This window comes from Passer montanus, unplaced genomic scaffold (assembly GCF_014805655.1).
Source record: "Passer montanus isolate IOZ18808 unplaced genomic scaffold, ASM1480565v1 scaffold26, whole genome shotgun sequence".
Taxonomy (NCBI): Eukaryota; Metazoa; Chordata; class Aves; order Passeriformes; family Passeridae; genus Passer; species Passer montanus.
Window position 1 is genome coordinate 5609397 of NW_024367261.1, and position 9452 is coordinate 5618848.

Here is a 9452-nt window from a genome sequence, read left to right on the forward strand (position 1 = left end):
CAGTGACACCTTCCAAGAGTAAACAGATCCTTAGAGAGGCTCAGGAACATCCTCTGGGTAGATAATCTGCACAGCAACAGAGCCTCCTCCTGACTGCAGGAACCAGCTGCCACGTGAAGCCTTCAGCAGTTTGCTTCTTTCTGTTCATCCCTATTTAGACAGGAACTCATTCTCTGCACGGGGCTGGGTATTTTATTTAGAAATCAGTGCATGTTATTTTGAAACCAAAACTTATTTCAGTACTAAATTTACCTACACTGACCTCCACACTTTTTAACCATAGAAAACACTATATACCAGCAAAGTTTCCTGCATGATGAATTCTGTATGTGTGTGTTCATGCCTATGTGTTCTCCTCATTTTCCATCTCTGGAGTGTATCATGTCTCACCTCTGAGATTTGTGGGGAGACTAAAGGACACTGGGGTCACACTAGTCTCTGTTTACAGAATCCTTTCCAACTTCTTCCTAAGCAGGAAGTGCTTTCTGATTAGCCTCATTTTTTTTTTTTTTTAACATCAGTATAAAGCTTTTATCGTGTATCTGTTGTGCAGGAATAACATGCCAAACTGTGGAGACCCACCGCTTCCACTCAGCGGTATTTCCCTGTGCAAAGCACAGGAACTTCTGAATTACACTTTGGATAGACATAGGGATTGCAAGGAACGCTGCAGGCAAAACCCAAGTGTTCCCAGCTCAGAGCACTGAGAAAGGCTGGTTCACAGGGATGCAGGAGCACCAGGCTGCCTTGTGCAGCAGAGTGTGCCTGCCACCCTCTGCTGCTGCTGGTTTACTGGCAGAGGAAGAGGTTTAATTTGCTGTGTTTGGAGACAGCCTTTGAATACAGGCTGCAACCAGGCAGCGTCTGTGTAAGACTCCGCTGAGCCATATATTAGCTCAGGTTCTGAAATACCTCAGTGATTGCAGCAAGGGATCCTGAGCAAGCTAAAAACACTTTTCATTGGCCATAACACCTAAAAGTCTCTTTTAAATTCTGGCAAATCCCTTTGCTCATGGAAAGATTATATATCCATTAAGTAGCCTGTTACCCCTCTCCTGGCTCTTGTTGGAGACACAGAAGCTGGCAGCCAGTATAGGACCAGGCCTTCTGGCTATGGAGCAGGATTGTTGCTGTGAAGGGGTACCTCCAGCCCCATAGGAGAGGGTCACATCTCCCCATCTCTTTATGACTTGTTCTGTCCTCAGTTATCTGCCTTTCATTAGCAAGTGTGCAAGTAACATTGCATTTTAAAACATTATTCAAATATGCTAGTTGTCTAAAACTGGCATTTATAATGCAATTTCATAAAAGTTATATGCCGACAGTGCAACACTTTAAAAGGCTCTTTCTGATTAACAAGGTTCAATATAGCTCCCCTGATTCCCCTGGTTGTGTTTTAAGAGAGGGAATAAAATGCTATGGATCTTGAAACAGCTGAAATCATAATTTTCCAGTATTATCTGCAGTGTTGTTGTTCTGAGAAAGCAGAGGCTGTGATCGGCAGAACGCCTGCTCCAGAGGGGGGTACAGCTGACAGGGTGGTACGATGGCCAAATGACACTTTGGCTGCTCCTGCTTCCATCTGAGCCTCAGGGACCATGGCAGTGCCAGGTTCCTTCCTGAGCTGATTCTGTGCACCCACAAACCACACCACCTTTGCTGCCTCCAAGAAGTTCAGTAAGCTCCATGAGATGGGAATTAGTGTTTGCATTCCAGCACTCATGGCATCTGCTCAGTTCTTGATATCTCTCCAGGTGAAAACAAGATTGCATGTGCTGTATTTTCACCAAAGACCACCCCTTGTCCCATGCTCTGGCATTTGATACACCAAACAGTGATGTGAGCTCCTCAGGACACCTGAGTGAAGTTCAGAGTCTCCAAACAGCAGCGTCCAGTGAAACAACAGATTTACTGGCCAAGTGGAAGAGCAGATACAGCCAAAAAACCCATTATGTGGGCTGGGCAAGGGAACTGGTGACATGGACTCTGGCTCTTGTTAGAGGTGATTCTGTGAGTGCAACCCTGAGTGCACTCCTGCAGGCACACTGTGGAAAAGGTGATCATTTCTGATTTTGTCAGTTAGAGATAGATGACACCCCCCCTTCATCCAAATCACACTGTTCCCTCTGCCATGCACAGGAAAAATTGGTAGGAACACTGTAACTCCTTTCATTGTCACAACCATGGATTTACCTGGAATTTTAATTGAAGAATTTTTTTTTTTTGTTTTGCTGCAATTAATTTTACTGGTTTGGTTCTCTTACCCTCCATCAGCACATTCCATAGGGACTAGCAGCATATCATCATGCTGGCTCACCTGGAGGAAAGCTTTGGAAGGGAACTGAAATACAGAGAGCAGTGTCTGCTCTTTTACTTAGGCAATAAATCTACTGCTTTATTATTGCTGTTGGGAAACTTGGAGCCAAATTCTTTGCTAGCAAAACATTGGCTTCAGTGGAGTTGAGCCAGCAGAGAGTTTAGCTTCCTGTTTTTGTTCCAAATCGAAGACTATGCTTGGCCCAATTGTTGTCGTTGTTTTGCTAGTTAGCTGTTTTAATTTAAAATAATTATGTGTTGTGGGTTGGTTGGGGTTTGTTGTTTTTTTGTTGTTTTTTTTTTTTTGAGGTTTTTGTTGTTGTTTTTGGGTTGTTGTTTTTTTTTTTTGTAATTTCTTCTTCACACATCACTTTGTAGCAGTCAGAAACAAAAGAAAATGATGGTATTGCTACATATCCCCTGCTTTGTTCAGGAGTTATGAAACTCGAGGTCTCATCCAAAGGGAAGGCTTAGCCCGGGATGAGCACATCTTGGCATGACCTGCTGCCCAGCTAGGTGTCCACATTACCAGCCCAGGGATGAGTCTGCAGCTGGTTCTTGCAGGAGACCCTGGGTATCAGCTGGGTTTTCTAGTGGCATGGCAGCCCCCCAGAACCCCTCCTCTCAGCCCTCAAAGAGTGGCAGAAATGTAACTCGCGACTTGCCAGGGCAAGCCCCATCCCTCAGGTACCTGGCATTAAGACACTAAAGATGTTTGCTCCGGGGGCTGTTATTAACTCACTCCTTGTACAGGGGCTGGCACCTGAGGGTCCCAGCCTAGTTGGGACCTGTAGCTATTCTTGCAGGGTAAATGTTATTTATACAGTGCAGTTAAGCAGAGGTTTAATGTAAACTGCTGCCAGCACTGGGTTAGGTACCAAAATGAAAGGACATCTTGTGAGACATTTTTGAGAACAAAAAGCACAAAGTTTTAAACTCTTGTTAAACAAAGAGACAGCTTTCACTGAGAGGTGAAGCAAAACAAATAGCAAACAATTTGTTTGGAGAAGTAGCTATCTTGTGAGCAAGCTAAACCTAAGCGTAAGCCAGAGACAGGAGCATAGCCATCTTGTCTTGTCTGTGTGCTCTCAGCCAGCTGCAGGCTGCCTTATTCCTAATCTTTGCATGGCAGGTTTTGGGAAAACAACTTGCTGAATTTTAGTACACCAAAATCAACATTGTCACCACTCTGTAAATGTATGTGAGAGAAGGACTAAAGCAAATGCTCATAAACATTACACCCTGCTGTTCGTACATTTCTTCATCATACTCAAGTCTGTATTCCCCTGGGGATTTCCACGTTCGCCCCACCTGGAAGAAGGACTCAGGAGCAGGTTTTGCCCCCACAGAGGTCCTGAGCACCAGCCAAACTTCTGAGTTCCTCCATCTTCCTGTTTTTCAAAACAAGCAAAGCAGCTGGAATCCCATGCCACAGGCCACATGAACTTTTGGAGTATGTTTTCACTGGTGCAGCATTGATTTTACTGGGATCAATGTAAATATTACATTAGCTTGCAACTGCTAATTATATCAGCATAAACTTAATTTATGGTGATGATCACAGTCCTAATGCTGTGCTGCTGCCAACCCTCACAACTGATGCTTTGAGACATCATGTAAACCCAGCCATTAGCAATCAAGTAAATGCTCCTATTACATATCACTGATATTGGCTGAAGAACTTTTTAATTGACTTCTAGGATTTATGACAGATGATGCAGACTGTGTGTTTAAGATCAGGATTCTTTTGCATGTTTTATGTTTTATATCTGCTGCTGCTGCTTAGATAGATGCTGGTCTTAGAGTAAATAGTGTAACATTACGTGCTTGAAATTGAAATGACTGAGTTTGTTTCACTTGGAAAGAAGATAAAAAAGAGGGCTCAAGAGAAAACTGTGAAGGAATGAACACCACAGAAAAAGTTAAATGAGAACATCTCTTCCCCATCTGCAAAAATAAAACTACTGAAACAGTCATTGAAATGAAAAGGTGATAATTCAAACGCAGTAAAAGAGTTTTCCCCCATAAACAGAAAGTGAAAATTTGGTTACTTGAGAAATCACTAAGGTCAGTCATTCAGCAACTTTCAGATACGGATTGCATATTTATATGTAAAAGACTACCAAGACAGGTTATACTTAAAGCTCGTGCTCCCAGGCAGGAATGTAAAGCTTTAGGATCCTGTGGCTTCAACTGCTCTATAACAAGCCTGAAGTCAGGCTGATATCTTCACAGAGGCTAGATTAGACAATAGGGGTTTTCTTATCCCTTTCCACTGAAGCATCCAGCAACAGCCATAAGGAGAATTAAAAATGAAAAGCACACCACCAAACAAACATGAAACAAAAACCAGAAAACCCAAAACAAACAAAAAACCCCCCAGAACCCCAAAAACCCAAACCAAACAAACAAAAACTACACCAAAAACACACTCAAAAAACCCCCAACACATTTAACAAACAAACAAACCAAATGGCTTTCAGTCCTGGAAAATTTTAGGTTTGAGATAAAATACTGAAATTTCAGATGCTCCAGCATTGAAAGAAAGCTTACTGTATGGGGGATTTTCAGTGCCCCTGTCTGCAAAAAAAACCTCCCAGAGGTATCAGTGAAATAGGGTTATTGAGTTGCACAGAGACTATGGCAGTGAGCCAGGAGGCAAATTATTGTAATAAACTCAGGATCTGAAGGCTAGGGGACAGTAAAATAGTGTCTAGACTACTGGGGGTTAGAGGCAGCACTGAGGAATGGATAGAGCAGGGAAAAATCACACAGGGTGAGATGAACAGCATGTTTTATTTCCCAAATAAATCACAGTGACAAAGTTTTACACCTTTGAGCAGCACTCGGAACACAAAGTACCTGCATAGTCATGCACCAAACTGATAAAGCTTTCTGTTTGTTTTTAATAAGAAGTATTTTATGTCTCTCTTTCTAGATATATATGTGTGTGTTTGCTTATTTAGAAAATTCATATGTTTATACATACATAAATATCTATATTAATTATGTGTAGAGGCGTTGTTTATGTGCCATAGCTTCTATGATGCATATTCATCACATCAAAAAGTAGCTTATTCTGCCTAGACTAGAGGTTTAAAATGGTACTTAAATACATTTTTTTGAAGGCATGCTATCCTAGCCAAGATATATCCATAGCTGTCAATATAGAGACATTTTTCAAAGGAAAAATCTCCAAACAAACCAGTGGGCTTAATCTCAGCAGGTTTTGGTAACTGTGGGTGACATTTCTAAATGTTGTGTAACTCTGAAGCAGTGCAGCAGAGGTAGGTAACATCTTCCTGCAAGCTGAGTACAGGGGAAGGACTCTGCCCCCACCAGGGATCTTGGCTGTCCTTTTTATAAAGGGGTATTACTAAAGGCGCCCTTAAAAAAGAAGTGATGGATATGAAAGCATCCTTGCTGAGTCCTTTCAGTTTAGCATAAATCTAGATTCCCTGTGAAGATGTATGTCACCATTTATAGGATGTTTATTGATCTGTATTTATCTTTGTCGAGGACTCAGCTAAACATGGTTTCAAGTACAATTGAGGATTCAGATGAATTGATTAGAAATGTATCCAGATGAAGCTGTTCTCTTTGCCTGGTTTTGTCTGCATCCCTGTCACACAGAATAATCTGTGTGCTAAATGGCAGCTGGATCTTAAGATGATTCTGTTTTGGCAGATTTTCAAGACAGTTTCTGTGTTTTGCCTACCTGATTTGCCTTCTGTTGAATCTGATGACATTTGTTAGCGTGCAGCTGGGAGAATTTTATAAAGTGCACATTGCAAGTACATGTGGATCAGTGAGTATTCTGTGCTTGGGTATAGAGCTGAAGATTGCTGCCATGGATAGAAGAGGCTCAAAAATACAACAATTTTCTTCATAGAAGGATGAAATTTATGCTTAGATTATCTGATTTCTAGGTTCCATCACCTGCTAGCTTTTAGGTCTAAAACCCCTCTCCTGGCAAAAAAAAAAAAAAAAAAGTTCAAAGAAGATGGAATTAATCATTGTAACAAATCATGGTAAGCAACAAAGGGGTTTTAACTACTTCCAAGTAAGTTCAGCAATGTTCAAGAGCCCATTTAATGGCACAAGTCATTTGCCATCATAGAGGATTTCCTGTTCTGCAGACATAAATCTCTGCTTGCATGCAAAGCAACAGGCTAAAAAGCTCTTCAGATCGCTTTGCATTAAGCACATGCTGGCAAGTGCATTAGAAGTGTCATGCATGCAAAGACTAAGACAGTTTAGAAGAAAATATTTTTGGCCTATGACCTCACAGTTTTGTATAACTTGAAGGTTTTCTTCTGGAAATAATAGTGGTAGCCATATTTTGATAAGCTTGAAAGGGATTCAACATTCACCTTTTCATCATTGTGTTCTTCACTCAGTCTAGTGTCCTTCCTAAAAAGCTAAACCTACAAAATTGTGTCTCATCCCCTAGTTGTGCCATTGCTTGGATAAGAAAGAGTAATGGACATAAATGTCCCTCCTGCTAGGCAGCCACTTCAGAGTAATTTGGACTTCAGATTTACTCTATGCAACCAAATGATTAAATTATGACTGAGACATTCTGTTGCAAGATAGAGCAGCACCCTCAAGGCTTCAGGCTGATACATTTACCATAGAAACGTGGAGAGAGAAAAATATTTGTTTCATTAAAATTAAGACTGTTTTTCACCATGACATAACCTTAAAATGGAGAAATTTGCTCGTTAAAGTAGAATAATTTAAGAACAGTTAGTTCCACAGCATGACGCACCCCACAATATTATGCCAAATTACAGGTTAAGCAATTGAAATGGCTTAAAAAAGCTTTAGCATAAAGATTAATTCCTGACTTTCCTTGTCTTCATTCAGAAGCTCTGAAAGGTTACAGCTGGGTCTAACAAAGCCCTTAGATGCAGGATAATACAAATGAAATATAATAGCTAAGATAGTGTGATAAGAAGATACTGTCCCCAAACTGGCTTCTTCTTCTTTTTTTTTTTTTTAACCTACAAAAATTGAATTGAACTGCAATTGAATTGATCTCAGAATTAAAAAGATACATTTGAAAGTGTTCAGTGGACCTGCAGCCCAGTGTGAGAGAGAAGTATTTTAATATTCATAAGGAAACACTGAAAGCAGAGTCTACAAATTTCAAAGCCTTTCTTTTCCATCCAACAGTGATCCTTATGCTCACTGAATCTGGAGGAACAGAGTGGGTTCTCCTAAGGTTTTCAGGGCAATGAGTGCAGTGCCGTTCTGATACAAAATGAGCCATCCCACAATTTAACAGATTCATGAGGAATTCTCACGGGAGAGGATCTGAGAGCTGTGGGATGATGAGCACTGAAAGATGTTGGGAGAGGCGCTCGCTCACGCAGCCTCGCCAGATGGGTGAGTACGTGAGAGAGAGGTCAGCTGAGGCTGGCTGCTCCTCCTTCTCTCCTGCTGGTTTTACTGACCTGGAGTTCCTCTGAGCAATAAGGAGGCTAAATGCCTGGAAATGAGCTGGGGGTCAGTAGCACCATGTGATCTGTCACTTCTTCAGGCCCCATCAGTGAATGGCCTGCAGACCATGGTTTGGGACTTGCAAGGGAACTGAAGGGGAGGAGGCCAAATTTGGATTATATAAAAAATTGCACCACTTACAAGAATTCAGTTTAACATGGATCTCTTTAAAACAGTGCAAATATCTCAATTAGATGTACATAAACTAATTTAATCCTTTGCTTAAATCAGTTTACACTGATTCATCAATGCTAGCTAAAAGCAGTGTGCATAAGGATTACACTGGTCTAAATGTGTACAATATAGGTGTGCACTGATTTACTGACATTGACTTGATAAAGACTTGATTATGTAAATGCAACTTTCCCTAATTTCATTGGTTTATTGATATGGTAGTTAATTTAGTAGGAAAGGCATGTAGAAAGAAGGATCTTGTTTTAGAGTAAAAAAGGGTTAATGAATAATTTAATATGTTTATTCTGTTTATAGATATTTGATAAAAACACTGACTATTTTGATTTTGCATCCTCTTTTTTTTACAAATCTAATTAAATTATTTTCATGCCAATTAGACAGATTATACTAATATTAAGGGCAGGGCTTGTGCTTTTTGTCAAGGTGGTAAAAAATTTGAGAGAGCTGTTGTGGCATAAATTCCTAGAGGTGGAAAGCACAGGTAGTTAAGGTCAGTCTGACACAAGTCAAAAGACTGTCACTGCCCTGAGAAGATCATGGTGCGAGTGCAAGGCAAGGCAGATACAGTCAGACAACGGAGCCCACAAAAATCACTGCATGGTATCAATCAGCAGGATTTGCTGCTGATCTCAACCACAGTCTAACAATTACCATATTTTGCATGAATGTCGTGATAAGGAAGAGTTTTAAAGACTAGAAGAGTCTAATGACATGTCAGTGCAGACACTTTTTTGTTGGAGAGGGAAATCCTGGAATGAGTGCTGATTTTACAATTTGTTGTGTTTTTATACTGAGCATGAGACATTAATATGATGGTGGTCAGCTTGGACATTTAAGACAGACAGAACACATTCAATGCAACTGGAAAGTGGGAAACAGTGGAGGAAAAAGGTATGGGATCAAAGTAATGGACAAGGATCCCTGGCTCTCTAGGAACATGCTGGGTTAATAAGAATCAGGAGGACACCAAAAGGATGTTGCAGTGATGCAAGTGAAGGGGAACGAGAATTTTAGCAGTATGGCATTACAAGCAGATACCATGGAAAGACAAAGTACATGACTTGGCAACACACAAGAAACAAGAATATGAAGTGTGACATATGCAGAACAGAATGCACAGACAGCAGCAGAGAGGACTGAGCAAAGGCTAACATGGCAATAATTAAAACGAAGCAAAGGAGACTATCCAAAGAATTTAGGAGCTCTACTTTTTTAAACTCAGTTGACTTTGAAATGGTAGATAAAGAGGTGTAGAGACAAGGTGGCTGTGGTTGTGAGGTTGGCAGACTGAGACAAGAGATACTGACCTGTGAATTACCCTCAGTCATGTGATTTATGGATGGCTTATAGGTCAGGGAAGCTCAAGATGAAGCATTGACCAAACTTTTGGCCAAAACGAGGTAGTTAGAAACTCTGTGGAAAAGGTTTCTGTTAAA